Source organism: Orcinus orca, chromosome X, assembly GCF_937001465.1.
Source record: "Orcinus orca chromosome X, mOrcOrc1.1, whole genome shotgun sequence".
Classification (NCBI taxonomy): Eukaryota; Metazoa; Chordata; class Mammalia; order Artiodactyla; family Delphinidae; genus Orcinus; species Orcinus orca.
In genome coordinates, this window is record NC_064580.1 from 29,367,100 (window position 1) to 29,383,984 (window position 16,885).

The 16,885-nt window shown below is 34.6% G+C and overlaps 1 protein-coding gene across 1 annotated transcript in view; it reads right to left on the reverse strand.

Annotated features, from left to right (window-relative positions):
- The window catches only part of DMD (dystrophin), a 2,251,544-nt gene that overhangs the window by 1,242,787 nt on the left and 991,872 nt on the right, over window positions 1–16,885 (reverse strand). The gene's annotated exons all lie outside the window — the stretch shown is intronic.

A 16,885-nucleotide genomic window follows, 5' to 3' on the forward strand; every position in this document is an offset into this window, starting at 1 on the left:
TGGCACTGGGGCACCACTGGTGCAAGAATGCAGAACCAACAACTCTGAACTATATGGAATTACATAAGAAGAGGCTATACATCCATCCATCCATTCATTTACTAAACATATTTTTATTGAGTACCTACTCTGTGGTAGCATCTATATATTAAGAAAATAGTATTTAGTAAGACAAAGTCTCTGCCCTCATGGAGCCTACATTCTAATGGTAGAAGAGAGATTATAAACAAGAAAGCAAACAAAATATTTTAAAATTGTGGTAAGTGCTATAAAGGAAACACCTGGCTAAAGTTGGAGAGCATGATGGAGGGGATGAAGGGAATGTTATGAAAAACATCATACAGGATGCTGAAGGATGCATTTGTTCGGCATCTTGAAACATGACAGGAGACAAGCAGACAAAGACCCAGAAAGAAAGTCACAAGAGACCAGAGGGCAGAGAGCAGAAGCAAGGAGAACTACAATCCTGCAGCCTGTGGAACAAAAACGACACTCAGAGAAAGATAGACAAGATGAAAAGGCAGACGGCTATGTACCAGATGAAGGAACAAGAGAAAACCCCAGAAAAACAACTAAATAAAGTGGATAGAGATAGGCAACCTTCCAGAAAAAGAATTCAGAATCATGATAGTGAAGATGATCCAGGACCTCAGAAAAAGAATGGAGGCAAAGATTGAGAAGCTGCAAGAAATGTTAAAAAAAGACCTAGAAGTATTAAAGAATAAACAAACAGAGATGAACAATACAATAACCGAAATTAAAACTACACTAGAAGGAAACAAGAGCAGAATAACTGAGGCAGAAGAACGGATAAGTGACCTGGAAGACAGAATGGTGGAATTCACTGCTGTGGAACAGAATAAAGAAAAAAGAATGAAAATAAATGAAGACAGCCTAAGAGACCTCTGGGATAACATTAAACGCAACAACATTCGCATTATAGGGGTACCAGAAGGAGAAGAGAGAGAGAAAGGACCAGAGGAAATATTTGAAGAGATTATAGTCAAAAACTTCCCAAACATGGGAAAGGAAATAGCCACCCAAGTCCAGGAAGCACAGAGAGTCCCATACAGGATAAACCCAAGGAGAAACACACCAAGACACACAGTAATCAAATTGGCTGGCAAAAAGTAAAGACAAACGATTGAAAGCAGCAAGGGAAAAAAGGCAAATAACATACAAGGGAACTCCCATAAGGTTAACAGCTGATTGCTCAGCAGAAACTCTACAAGCCAGCAGGGAATGGCATGATATACTTAAAGTGATGAAAGGGAAGAACCTACAACCAAGATTACTCTACCTGGCAGGATCTCATTCAGATTCGATGGAGCAATCAAAAGCTTTACAGACAAGCAAAAGCTAAGAGAATTCAGCACCACCAAACCAGCTCTACAACACATGCTAAAGGAACTTCTCTAAGTGGGAAACACAAGAGAAGAAAAGGACCTACAAAAGCAAACCCAAAACAATCATAGGAACATACATATCGATAATTACTTTAAACGTGAATGCATTAAATGGTCCAGCCAAAAGACACAGGCTTGCGGAATGGATACAAAAACAAGACTCATATATATGCTGTCTGCAAGAGACCCACTTCAGACCCAAGGACACATACAGACTGAAAGTGAGGGGATGGAAAAAGATATTCCATGAAAATGGAAATCAAAAGAAAGCTGGAGGAGCAATACTCATATCAGATAAAATAGACTTTAAAATAAAGAATGTTACAAGAGACAAGGAAGGACACTACATAACGCTCCAGGGATCGATCCAAGAAGGAGATATAACAATTATAAATATATATGCACCCAACATAGGAGCACCTCAATACATAAGGCAACTGCTAACAGCTCTAAAAGAGGAAATCGACAGTAACACAATAATAGTGGGGGACTTTAATACCTCACTTACACCAATGGACAGATCATCCAAAATGAAAATAAATAAGGAAACAGAAGCTTTAAATGACACAATACACCAGACAGATCTAATTGATATTTATAGGACATTACATCCAAAACCAGCAGATTACACTTTCTTCTCAAGTGTGCACGGAACATTTCCAGGATAGATCACATCTTGGGTCACAAATCAAGCCTCAGTAAATTTAAGAAAACTGAAATCATATCAAGCATCTTTTCTGACCACAATGCTATGAGATTAGAAATTAATTACAGGGAAAAAAATGTAAAGAACACAAACACATGGAGGCTAACAATTAATTAAGTAACAATACGTTACTAAATAACCAAGAAATCACTGAAGAAATCAAAGAGGAAATCAAAAAATACCTAGAGACAAATGACAATGAAAACACGACGATCCAAAACCTATGGGATGCAGCAAAAGCAGTTCTAAGAGGGAAGTTTATAGCTATACGAGGCTACCTCAAGAAACAAAAAAAACTCAAATAAACAACCTAACCTTACACCTAAAGGAACTAGAGAAAGAAGAACAAACAAAACCCAAAGTTAGTAGAAGGAAAGAAATCATAAAGATCAGAGCAGAAATAAATGAAACAGAAACAAAGAAAACAATAGCAAAGATCAATAAAACTAAAAGCTGGTTCTTTGAGAAGACAGACAAAATTGATAAACCATTAGCCAGACTCATCAAGAAAAAGAGGGAGAGGACTCAAATCAATAGAATTAGAAATGAAAAAGAAGTTACAACAGACACTGCAGAAATACAAAGCATCCAAATAGACTACTACAAGCAACTCTATGCCACTAAAATGGACAACCTGGAAGAAATGGACACATCCTTAGAAAGGTATAACCTTCAAGACTGAACCAGGAAGAAACAGAAAATATGAACTGACCAATCACAAGTAATGAAACTAAAACTGTGATTAAAAATCGCCCAAGATGGGGTTTCCCTGGTGGCGCTGTGGTTGAGAATCTGCCTGCCAATGCAGGGGACATGGGTTCGAGCCCTGGTCTGGGAAGATCCCACATGCCGCGGAGCAACTAGGCCCGTGAGCCACAACTACTGAGCCTGCGTGTCTGGAGCTTGTGCTCCCCAACAAGAGAGGCCGTGATAGTGAGAGGCCCACATACCGCGATGAAGAGTGGCCCCCGCTCACCGCAACTAGAGAAAGCCCATGCACAGAAACGAAGACCCAACACAGCCAAAAATAAATAAATAAATAAAATTAAAATCTTCCAACAAACAAAAGTCCAGGACTAGATGGCTTCACAGGTGAATTCTATCAAACATTTAGAGAAGAGCTAACACCCATCCTTCTCAAACTCGTCCAAAAAATTGCAGAGGAAGGAACACTCCCAAACTCATTCTATGAGGCCACCGTCACCCAGATCCCAAAACCAGACAAAGATACTACAAAAAAAGAAAATTACAGACCAATATCACTGATGAATATAGATGCAAAAATCCTCAACAAAATACTAGCAAACAGAATCCAACAACACATTAAAAGTATCATACACCATGATCAAGTGGAATTTATCCCAAGGATGCAAGGATTCTTCAGTATATGCAAATCAATCCATGTGATACACCATATTAACAAACTGAAGAATAAAAACCATGTGATCATCTCAATAGATGCAGAAAAAGCTTTTGACAAAATTCAACACCCATCTATGATAAAAACTCTCCAGAAAGTGGGCATAGAGGGAACCTACCTCAACATAATAAAGGCCATATACGACAAACTCACAGCAAACATCATTCTCAATGGTGAAGAACTGAAAGCATTTCCTCTAAGATCAGGAACAAGACAAGGATGTCCACTCTCACCACTCTTATTCAACATAGTTTTGGAAGTCCTAGCCACGGCAATCAGAGAAGAAAAATAAATAAAAGAAATACAAATTGGAAAAGAAGAAGCAAAACTGTCACTGTTTGCTGATGACATGATACTATACACAGAGAATCCTAAAGATGCCACCAGAAAACTACTAGAGCTAATCAATGAATTTGGTAAAGTTGCAGGATACAAAATTAATGCACAGAAATCTCTCGCATTCCTATACACTACTGATGAAAAATCTGAAAGAGAAATTAAGGAAACACTCCCATTTACCATTGCAACAAAAATAATAGAATATCTAGGAATAAACCTACCTAGGGAGACAAAAGACCTGTATGCAGAAAACTATAAGACACTGATGAAAGAAATTAAAGATGATATCAGCAGATGGAGAGATATACCATGTTCTTGGATTGGAAGAATCAATATTGTGAAAATGACTCTACTACCCAAAGCAATCTACAGATTCAATGCAATCCCTATCAAATTACCAATGGCATTTTTTACAGAACTAGAACAAAAATTCTTAAAATTTGTATGGAGACACAAAAGACCCCAAATAGCCAAAGCAGTACTGAGGGAAAAAAAAAAACGGAGCTGGAGGAATCAGACTCCCTGACTTCAGACTATACTACACAGCTACAGTAATTAAGACAATATGGTACTGGCACAAAAAAGAAACATAGATCAATGGAACAAGATAGAAAGCCCAGAGATAAACCCACACACCTATGGTCAACTAATCTATGACAAAGGAGGCAAGGATATAGAATGGAGAAAAGACAGTCTCTTCAATAAGTGGTGCTGGGAAAACTGGAAAGCTGCATGTAAAAGAATGAAATTAGAACACTCCCTAACACCATACCCAAAAATAAGCTCAAAATGGATTCGAGACCTAAATGTAAAACGAGACACTATAAAACTCTTAGAGGAAAACATAGGTAGAAAACTCTTTGACATAAATCACAGCAACATCTTTTTTGATCCACCTCCTAGAGTAATGGAAATAAAAACAAAAATAAACAAATGGGACCTAATGAAACTTAAAAGCTTTTGCACAGCAAAGGAAACCATAAACAAGACCAAAAGACAACCCTCAGAATGAGAGAAAATATTTGCAAATGAATCAACATACAAAGGATTAATCTCCAAAATATATAAACAGCTCATGCAGGTTAGTATTAAAAAAACAAACAACCCAATCCATAAATGGGCAGAAGACCTAAATAGACATTTCTCCAAAGAAGACATACAGATGGCCAACAAGCACATGAAAAGCTGCTCAGCACCACTAATTATTAGAGAAATGCAAATCAAAACTACAATGAGGTATCACCTCACACCAGTTAGAATGGGCATCATCGGAAAATCTACAAACAACAAATGCTGGAGAGGGTGTGGAGAAAAGGGAACCCTCTTGCCCTGTTGGTGGGAATGTAAATTGATACAGCCACTATGGACAACAGTATAGAGGTTCCTTATAAAACTAAAAACAGAATTACCATATGATCCAGCAATCCCACCACTGGGCATATACCCAGAGAAAACCATAATTCAAAAAGACACATGCACCCCAATGTTCACTTCAGCACTATTTACAATAGCCAGGTCATGGAAGCAACCTAAATGCCCATCGACAGATGACTGGATAACGAAGATGTGGTACATATATGCAATGGAATATTACTCAGCCATAAAAAAGAACGAAATTTAGTCATTTGTTGAGACGCGGACGGATCTAGAGACTGTCATACAGAGTGAAGTAAGTCAGAAAGAGAAAAACAAATATCATATATTAACGCATATATGTGGAACCTAGAGAAATGGTACAGATGAACCAGGTTGCTGGGCAGAAATTGAGACACAGATGTAGAGAACAAACATATGGACACCAAGGGGGGAAAGCGGTGAGGGTGGTGGTGGGGGTGGTGGGATGAATTGGGCGATTGGGATTGACATATATACACTGATGTGTATAAAATTGATGACTAATAAGAACCTGCTGTATAAAAAATAAATAAAATAAAATTCAAAAATTAAAAAAAGAAAGTCACAAGAAAAGGGATGTACGATTGCAAAGACTCTGAAGTGGAAAGCATTTTGACAAGTTTGAAGAAGAGGAGGTCTTTGTGGCAGTGCATTAACTAGGCTGTTGTCCACTAGGGAAGCCAATATATGAAAGGGGAGAGATCTCTCAAAATAATTTTCCCCACAGAAAACAGTGAAGTGTATCTATATATATGGCTAGCAACTAAAATACAGTGTGAATCATATTCATATGTTTCATGTATATTTGTGATAGTGTAGATACTAATCGCAGTGCAGAAATTGAATTTTGTATAGATCATAAAGGGAGTTGTAAACATTACAGATTACTGTATTTCTTAAATAATTCATTTATTTATATTTTGCCACCCAGACATTCTATTAGATAAAAATGTAGTAACTATTATGGAAAACTATTTGCATGGATCTTCTGGAAAACTTCTCAGTTGATTTGTCTTGGCAAAAGTGCCCATGTATCGCTATCCAGCTATCCAGCTAATAATGCCTCTAAGTTATGAATTAATCTAAACATCTTAAATTTGCACAGATATGGACTCTTGCTTTTCATTTTAGCCATGCACCTTTTATCCATGGATTAGTCACCATGACATGTACTGCTATATTTAAAATGCTATATTTTAAATGGATAACCAACAAGGACCTACTGTATAGCACAGGGAACTCTGCTCAATATTATGTAACAACCTAAGTGGGAAAATAATTTGAAAAAGAATAGATACATGTATATGCATAACTGAATCACTTTGCTGTACACCTGAAATTAACACAACATTGTTAATCAACTATACTCCAATATAAAATAAAATGTTAAAAAAATTGCTCATGATTATAGCATATGGTGTTAAATTTGAGAATGCAATCAGCCTGGACTTTCATTTAGTTCTCTAGTAGATAGCTATTACTTATTGAGTATTACACTCAGAGATTAAAGAAATAAAAGGGTAGAAATTACAGAATTTTTAAGCAAAATTATGTTGTAAATGAAGTCCCTGTGAATAAATGCATTTGTATCAGTAAGAATAAAACTAAATTTCAAACACACTTTAAGGTTTCAAAAGCCATTGGCTCATAAAAAAGGGCAGAAGAAATATCTGAGAACTCAGCAAACTTGAAAACATTGTAACCCTTTTTTTAATTTCATGAAAATCAAAGTTAGGAAAGCTATACACTTGAATTAATTTTATTCATGTGTTCTAAGAATATGTTCCATACAATGAGACTCTTAAGTAATCACTGAAGAATCAGAATGATTCACAGATGGTGCAAGTGATTCAATTATTTCAACCAGTTGTTGTGGGCATGCTCAGAAGGATATTACCAACCCCACTGCAGAAGCCATCTGAGCTCCCTTCCAGCTGGTGTTCCATATTTTGAAAGCAAATTTAGATTGGAGAAAATTACACTTTTTATTGTTATGTTACAAACGGAGGTCAAATTGCTGTGTATAAATTCTTGTACTTTTTTTTCTTTTCATTGTATGAGTTATATTTATCAAATATCACGTCTTTTGTATGATTGCTATGGATTCACCAATGTTCTTTCACGTTTTGTGTTGTCTGGCACATGAGAGGCACTAGATAAATGTTTATTGAATGAAAGAAATACCAATTCAATGTATCCAAAATAAAACTTGTTTCTTTATTGACTCCCATTAAGTGTATGGAATTCTAATTTTCCTGAACCCTTGTCATTATTAGAGGGTTCTCATTAAAAACAAATTATAAAAAGAAACCAATATAATAAAACAATACCTCGCCTAAAAAAGACAACATCAACAGATCTCTTTGTTAATTTAATAATTATAACTATACCTTGATGTTGGAATCCTTGTTCTTAATTTTATGGGAACTCAGGGAAGTTGCTTGACAAATTTTAGTCTGTTTGGTTGTTATAAGGATTAGAGATACTTTGTTGTAAAAATCTAGACTTGTATGCCTCAACTAGCCTCAGAAAATCTGTTATCACACAACAAAATAACTGATATTCATAATAATTTCCATTAGACTAAGAAAAGATAAGCTTTGCTTAATGCTTTTATTCACAATTGTAACAGACTGTTCCAAAATAGTTCTATCAAATAAAATCATGTTTCACATAGTATCATTCCAAGAAAGAGAATATTAATTTTAGTGAAATAAGTTACTTTGTCTGATACCAAAAATGAGGGATATTTATTCTAATTTTACTAATAAAATTACATAATAAAACTGCACCTTCCAATAATGCATCAGACTCAATTTTGTGTTTGTATCTAACATTTATGGAAAATCTATCATTATTAATATATTTACCATCAATAATATCTCTAGAAGATTGTGCTAAATTTCCAATAGAAAAATTTGATACAGTATATTACTATAAGAAAGGTAATGTTATTTTAAAGTTTATATATTGGACATCAAATTGAATTGTGACTATAGTTCTTTACTGTAACTTTAATTCAGAAGATAAATAACATATAAAATTATGTACCTAACATAGACATAACCTAACTATACAATAACTGTGCATGTTAATATAAGCCATGAGTCTAGTTTAACACACTTATATTAATATTTTTAATTTACTGTGCTATTTAGAGTCTATCACTTGAGGTAATATTTCTGAGGTACTACATTGTATAACTCTTATTTATAAAATGGTGAATTTGTTTAAACTTACAAGAATATTAACTTGCAATTGACATCTTATTTCATACACAGTAATGGCTTTGGTCTGGAGAGATGCAGAAAAATCAAAGTCCTGTGTTAATGTAGTGGATTACTCTCCTTGGCCAATTCAACTAGTGTTCTTAAGCCTCAGTTTCCTGTTTGGATTATTTTATTTTGATAGTTTATATGTTTACTTTTCTCTCTCTCTACTTCAAAAATTTTATACTCTTTATCAGGTTAATAGTTACTCTAAAATTATCAGCATGCACAATGAATTCTGCGTGGTCTCCTGAGCATTAAGAGGATCTTACAATGATTTTATTCATCATTCATTGATTGATTCATTCATTCATTCAACAAATATATACTATGTACCTACTACTTGCTAGTCACTTCTTTTGGTTCTGAGGACACAGCAGCAAAAAAAAAAAAAAAAAGAAAAAAGAAAAGAAAAGAAAAGAAAAAAAGATGAAAATCCCTGCATTTTTGGAGCTTTCATCATAGGGAGGGAGATAGATAATAAGATAAAGAGTGAAAATATTTATAACATTCCTGGTAATGCATTTTATGGAGAATAATAAATGGGGAAGGGGTCGATGAAGTGTGTCACCAAGAAGAACACTTTCGAATAAAGACTTGAAGGCAGAGTGAAGGGGTCATATAGACATCTGGGGGTACAGAGTTTTAGGCTTAGGACACACAGTGCAAAGGGGATCTGCCCGATATGTTCAAGGAAGAGTGAAGAGGTCAATGTAGGTAGAGCAGAGGGGATAAGCGGTAGAGTACTAAGAGATAACTCCAGAGAGCTAATAGGGGCCAAAGTCATATATCCTTTAAAACTCATGTAAGGATTTTGGATTGTACTCTAAAATAGATTGGAATCCATCAGAGCATTTTCATCACATAAAGCACACCTGATTTATATTTTAAATGATGTCTCTGTTTATTGTGTTGAGAATAGGTAAAGGAAAGCAAGGGTACCCCAAATTTTGAAAGGGCAGTGTTGCCACTATTGTTCAGGGGAGAAGAGTGGTCTGTTTATAAAAATGTTGTGCTCATGAACTTATAACCTGGTATTAAAGTCACGAGACTGGATGAAAAAAGCAAGGCAGGGAGTATAGATAGAAAGTGGAAAATGTCCAAGGACTGAGTGCTGAGGCATGTCCACGTTACAGGAGAGAAGGAGGCACCACCAATGGAGTCTGAGAAGGAACATCCAGAAAGGAGGTAATGAGGTGAGGAAGTCCAACCAATTTCCTTCTATACTATATGTCACTGACGTCCAGTATTTTAGTCCTATTTTGTACTTTAGTACATAATTTACACAAATTTATATATAGCAAATATTTCTTCAGGCTTTTGTCGTGGTTTAGCATTTTCTTTGCTCATCATTCTCCCTTGCATCTTAAATCATCTATCTAGGGTTATTCTCCTTCTGTTTACAAACCAACCCTGTGGTGCATACATGCCGTGGAATATTATGTAGGCTCTAAAAATGTTTCCAAAACTTCATTTTACTAACATAGAAAAAGACATATGATATAATATTTAGTGAAAGTCCAGGATATAAAATTATCTTAACACAACATGAAGATGTATAGACTGATAACTGAATATACATTAACAGTGGCTAATTCCAAAAACAAAACAAAACAAAAACCCCCAAAACAAAAAACAAACCCAACCAACCAACCAACCAACCAACTAAAAAAAACCTGAGGATCCTTCAGTGAGACTTTCTCACTGGTTATCTCTCTGTTTTTGTTTGCCCGAAAAGATCTTTATTTCAATGTTAGTGGGCCTCTCACAGCAGTGGCCTCTCCCGTTGCGGAGCACAGGCTCCGGACGCGCAGGCTCAGCGGCCATGGCTCACAGGCCCAGCTGCTCCGCGGCATGTGGGATCTTCCCGGACCAGGGCACGAACCTGTGTCCCCTGCATCGGCAGGTGGACTCTCAACCACTGCGCCACCAGGGAAGCCCCAATGTTACTCTTGAAAGAACGAGAGTTCCTATGAGTATACAATTCTAGAATCATAGCTGGTTTTTCTTTCATCATTTTTGAAGACATTATTCTATCACTTTCTGGCTTTTATCACTGCTCTAAAATCAGCTGTCATTATACATGTCATTACTTTCTAGGTAAGGTGTCTCTCTTTGGCTTTGGAATTTATCAGTTTCATTATGATGGTATATGGGTGTATTTCTCTCTTTATGAAAAAGGAAAACAGCTTGATATTTACTTATTTTCAACCTGACTATTGGAACTTTCACTAATTTTAGAAAACCCTAAGCAATTATCACTTCAAATAGTGCCTCTTATACTTTTACTCCATGCTTTCCTTCTACATTTGACATTCTCACTCTCTACCTTTCTTATCCTTTCTTTCGCATTTTTATTTTTTTTTAACATTTTGGTCTCTATGCGTGTTAGGTAATTTATTTTATCTATCTTCCAATTTTCTAATTCTCATTTCTGTTATATCTAATTTGATGCTTAACTTGTCCAATGAATTATTAATTTCAATTATTATATTTTTCTATTTCTTGAAGTTCTATTTGATTCTTTTCAAAATTCCCTGGTCATTATCTTATTATCTCTGGTCCTTAACTCATACTTTTGATGCAAACTTTTACTACTCTAAAAAAGTTAAACATGTTTACTTTACATTTTGTACCTGATTAATTCATTATCTTCTGTCTTTAGGAGTTGGATTCTACTGCTTTTTTCCTCATTGGAACTGCCATTTTAATTCTACAAGCATGTTCTTAGAACTTTATCTGTGGGAATTATTTGAAGTCTGGATTTAAGCAGTGTCAAACTAGAATGTATTTGTATCTGCTTCTGTTAGGTACATGGGACACTACCAACTCAGAATACCTTAAGTTTCTGGCTTTCAGTTTCTCAGGACACTTAGCAGTGTGAACTCTGGACACCGAAACTTCTGCATGTTGTCCTTCAAACCAGTGGCCTTAATAAAAAATATTTTAGAACTTCAACATTTTTGGTGGTTGATTATCTCTCTTAATTCTATAAGAAAGGAGTTATTAGCTTTATCCGGAGGCTCAAATATTTAGTCCAATTTGCACAGGTAATGAGAGATGCAGGATATAATCCTAGGTTTTCTTATTCCAAGCATAAGAGGTATTACAAAATATCAGTTTTTCTAACATGAGTGGAATCCACTTTATAAACAGTGGCCTAGTCTTGATTTTGCAATAGCAATACAATAGAAATTTGGAGATTTTTTACTGATTATCAGAACCTTCAGTTAAATGAGCCTCTCCTGCTCACATATGTACGTGTCCTGTGTCTTTTATAAGGTATTTATATATTCTTTATGTTTTCATAGATTTACTTTAATTAATCTTGGTTGGGACACCAATGTGTTTATTCTATTTGTGGGTTCATGCCTTTCTTATGATCTGGGAAATTTTTAGTCATTTTTCCTCAAATATTGTGTCCCACATAATCTGTCATTTTCTTTTGCAATTATATTACACATAAAACTTACTATTCTGTTCTCTCAATATTTCATATTTTCGTATTTTTTATCTTTATGTGGTGTATTCTGATAATTTTATCATAATGACTTTCTAATTTTCTCATGTTTGTTTAGTTAGGTGTTTAACACACACTCTTAGGTTTTTTTTATTTCTATGACTAGCTTTTGGTTTCCAGAAGTGTTATTCAATGTGTTATCATCATAAATAACTGTGTCAGTATTTTTATAAATTAATGTTTATTTTATGCCTTGATCTCTATTTTATTTTCGACATATTTACTTTAGAGCGTGAAGTAGTTTTCTATTAAGTTCATGAAGCACTAATTCTCGATTGTTACGTTAGATAACTCTAAGTCAAAATATATTATTTCTTCATGTGAGTTCTAATAGTTCATTGTGAACCAATCTTCAGTGTTCGTGTGTCTGTGGGACACTCCTAAAAGAGTGATTTATTGTATGATTCTGTGAGAAAACTCTAAGGATTTCACCAACCTGGGAACAATTTTATATTAATTTCTCAGTTCAGGAGTCTAGAGGCTTGTGGTTGGTGTCAAAATTCAGATCCCCCACAACTCAGAAATAACTTTCACAAATTTGTTTCTCCAGTCAGAATCCTTGCCAGATGAATTGGCCTTGGGAGCTGGATATATCTATTCCCCCTCTACCTGTCAAGGGAAGCCCTTGAAAATTCAACATTTAGACAGGGTTTCCATTTACATCTCTAGCAGATGTTGTATAACGCTACATATTTTCTACTAAAAGCCTTTAAACCTTTCTCCTAACCATGAGGCCCTCAATCCAGGCTTAGTATCACATGAGATGATGTGCTCATTTATGGCAACTAGGAAGAAGGGAGGCTCCATCACATATTTTGAGCTCAGCTAAACTGTTTTAAAATTATATTTTATCCAGAATTTCCATACATTTGAAATGAGAGGTGAGGAAATCAATCAGATGGTTATCTTCCTGGAAGTTGATTCTAGCTTAACATACTCTATTTACTAAACAACCATTAAACTGATTCTCTTACATAAACTAGAAACCAGAAAAAAAAATTACTAGAGAAATGGCAGTAACTATTATGGTCACAACAGTCTAGAGAAACATAGAGTCTTGATTTATCTATTTTTTCTTAACTCTTGTGATATGTTAATTACAAAATTGAAGCTCAGAGGAGGAAAATTTTATAAGCAGCTACCTCCTGGTCCATTTCCCTAGCAACCATCATTAGTCTTTTATATTCACAACTCTGTTTACTAAAGAGCACTCTGTCTCTAAATAAGAAAATTATTTATGTTACCATATTCTCTAAGGATCTTGCATTGGCAGCTCTGATGGTCTTTGTTGTTACTTCAAGGCAAAGAAAAATTCCATGTAGCAATTATTCAAAAAGTAAGTTTCCCCTTTATTTTGGTCTCAACATTAAATGGTTATCATTATGTGGTAGAAGCAAATGTACAAAAAATGAGTAGTGCAGAATCAAATCTAGGTTCAGACATTATTTTACATAAGGTGATGGCAAGCAGCTTTGTGATTACTTTTTTGTACATCTCTGCTTCATTTTAAGAAAATCCAAAATAACAAAAGCATAATGATAAAGTGATGTTTTTCCCAATTTTTTTTTCTGAAGAACATTAGTTCTTCACAATCACTCAAACAGGAATACTATCATAAAACTGAAATGAAATTTCCTCCTTTGTACTGCAACTATCCAGATGTGAAAGTCTGCAGAATCTATTCCCCTCATAGAAATTCATAATCACATTTGCGTATCAAAAGCCCTGTAAAATTCTAGACTAAGGAAACTTTGCTTAATCCAGTGTTTCTCAAACTTACTTGGATGCTAGATATCTTTTCTTTCTTTTGAATAGCTCTCACGGTATCTTGGGAAGCACTAAGTTCAAGTTAGGTGTCTTCCATTTCTTACATGTGCCCTTGGACAATCTCCTTAACTTTATTTAGATTAATTTTCCTTTCTGGAAAATGACAATGAAAATAATACTTACTTGAGAGGGTTACTGGTGGGAACAAACTAGATACATATGAAAACATTTTGTAAATGTAAAGTTCTATTCAAATTCAAACAATTTTTAAAAGTTAGTAGAGGAATGTGTACACTATAAGTGTTTTCATTTTACAAATTATTCACTTAAGGACTAACTTGTATAATGCATTTCTTGTGGCATTTAAATAAATCTAACAATTTTCTATTAACTTTTCAAGAAGTTCTATATTTTGGCAATGTGTACTTTTAATGTTAAAATACCTTACTACAATTTACTCTGATGTAGTAAAAGCTATCCTTTGCAATACGTTGTTATAATCATCCTCATATTCCCTCTTTACTACCTCAGTGTTAAGTTTCAAGAACTTTGTCTTTTCTCAGTATACACACTTCCAGAAGTAACTGTACTAAAATCTGCCGTTCTGAAGAGGTGTCTTAAACTCCCAGTTGGCATGTATAATTATAAGGAGTATAAAATATTTTTAAAATAGAAAAAAATACCTATTAAGTATTACCTGTCTAGATTCTACATCAAAGTTCCACTAAACGTTCATTGTTTCTAAATGAAAAGACGGCTAAGTTATAGTACCCATGTAAAAGTCTACGTGGAAAATATTCCATGAAGAAACAATATGTACAAAGGTCCTGAGGTGGAAATGATGCTGTGTGTTTAAGTATAGAGGAGAAACTTTTATGCTTCTATGACAGGAGAATGGCAAAAAGGGAGATAAAGTTGGAGTAATATAGGAATGAGAGGCAGGAACCAAACTACGTAAAATTTACGAACCAAGCTCGTAAAATTTCATTAAAAGGGTAGTGAGCAGCAGGGGCTTGAGAGAATCTCACATAAGCTTTAGGAATTCTCTGGCTTCACTAAGGAGACTATAGTGTAGGTGGGAAAATATGGGAAGCAAGGATTAGATGCTGCTGAAGTAATCAAGATGAAAGATAATACGCTAAGGTTTCTCCAATAAGGGTACTGAGCAGTGGTCCAATTAAAGATGTATTTTGCAGGTAGAGCCAACAGAATTTGAAGTGAATTCCATGCATGATGTAAGAGCAAAGAGGAATCATGGATGATGCCTAGGCTTTGGACCTAGGTGAAAGGGCAATTTACTAACACCTGGAGAGCTTGGTAGCAGCCAATTTATGTAGGAGAGAAAATTAATTATTCTCGACTTGGCTACCTTATGTGTGAGATACCTGTTAGGCATCTAAAATAAGAAGTTGAGTAAGAAGTTGTTGGATGTAAAATGTTGAATATCAGTATTATTTACTCGGTATTTGAAGCCATGGGATATCCAGGGTAAATGCACTTGTCGTATTTAGAAATGGGACATTGCTTTTCCTTCTTCCCCTAAGATGTATTTTTGTATTTTGTGTATATATATATATATATATATATATATATTTTTTTTTGCTTCCCTTCCTGGGACAGGTCATGCATGTATGCCTATTCCAAAGGTTTACTACATTTTTTTTGCCTCCTAGAAACATGATAGTTGGCAATAATTCACACTGAACACATTAGGCACAAGCCTTATATTTGCTGCTACCTTCTAGAACAAGCCTTTTATTTATTGTATTCTCCTTGCTGTAAGATCAAATCACTTTTATATTCTCATATAAAACATATAAAACATATTCTCAATGTTTTCCTTTGCAGAAATTGCCACAATTTTAGTAACTAATTACAAGATAATTTTTCCCTTTTTTTATATATAGAAAATCATTTTATATACGTTTATGTAGCTTGCTCCTTCTCTCCAGCTCCATTTTCCTTCTTACACTAGCACATCGTTTAGTACTTCTTTCTGAAAGAATCTTAGATAATGTATTCTTAGTGTTCCTTTATCTGAAAATATTTGTATATCTGAAAATATCTTGTCTTCATTCTTGAATCACAGTTGACAGAATTCTTTTGAACATTCGCCTTGCACATTAGATATTATGGAAGATATTATTTCATTTTCTTCTAACATCTATTGTTGAGGAAAAGTCAGCCAGCCTGCAGCAGTTTCTGCCTTTAGTCCTTGGTAGCTTTTATGATGATCTTCCTGATCGTTGATGTTCTGGGTTTCATGCAGACCTTGCTAGGTGTGAACTTGTTTTTATTTATTACACACTGGTTGAGCCTTATTCAGTTTGAGGACTCATGTAAATTGAGATTTATTCAATTTTGTTAAATGTCAGTCATTTATATAAAATAATGTCTCTTCCTCAGGCTCTCCACTCTTTTTAGGCATATGTCTGAGCTTTTTATTCTATCCTCTCCATCTTTCAGTATTTTCAGCAAAGCAAAATTTTCCTCATCTTTCAAGTAATATATTCTTTTTTATTCTATAATGAATCCACCATTAAAAAGTTGTTTGATTTATTATTTCAATAATTATGTTAATTTCTAGACTCTATTTTATCAAAGTTTCCTATTCACTCTTCAAAATGGCCTGTTCCTATTGTAAGAATTCCATTCCATCCTTATTTTCTAAATCTTTTTGAACATTAAAAAACACAATTTCATGTCCTTTACTGACTATCTTCTTATCTCTCATTTCCTCAGGTGTGCATACTCCTTTTATTTTTTGGTGTGTTAACATCACTCACAAAAGGAATCTTTTTATACCCATTGTAATTTTAGTCTGTGAGCTTATTTTGCTCAGGAGTTTCACATAAGCTCCGGATTGTTATATATCCTCACTGTGCAATTCTGTGGTTGTATTTTCTTGGGATTTCTGAGGTTAACTGTCTAATGCTAAAATTAAGCTTAATAAAATTATGCATAGTTTTCTATTAAGAAATTTTCAAAGCCTTTATGTTTTTTCCTCTTTTTCTTTACCTTGCTATAGAAAATAATTTAGATAATGCTCTATTGTCAAGTTTA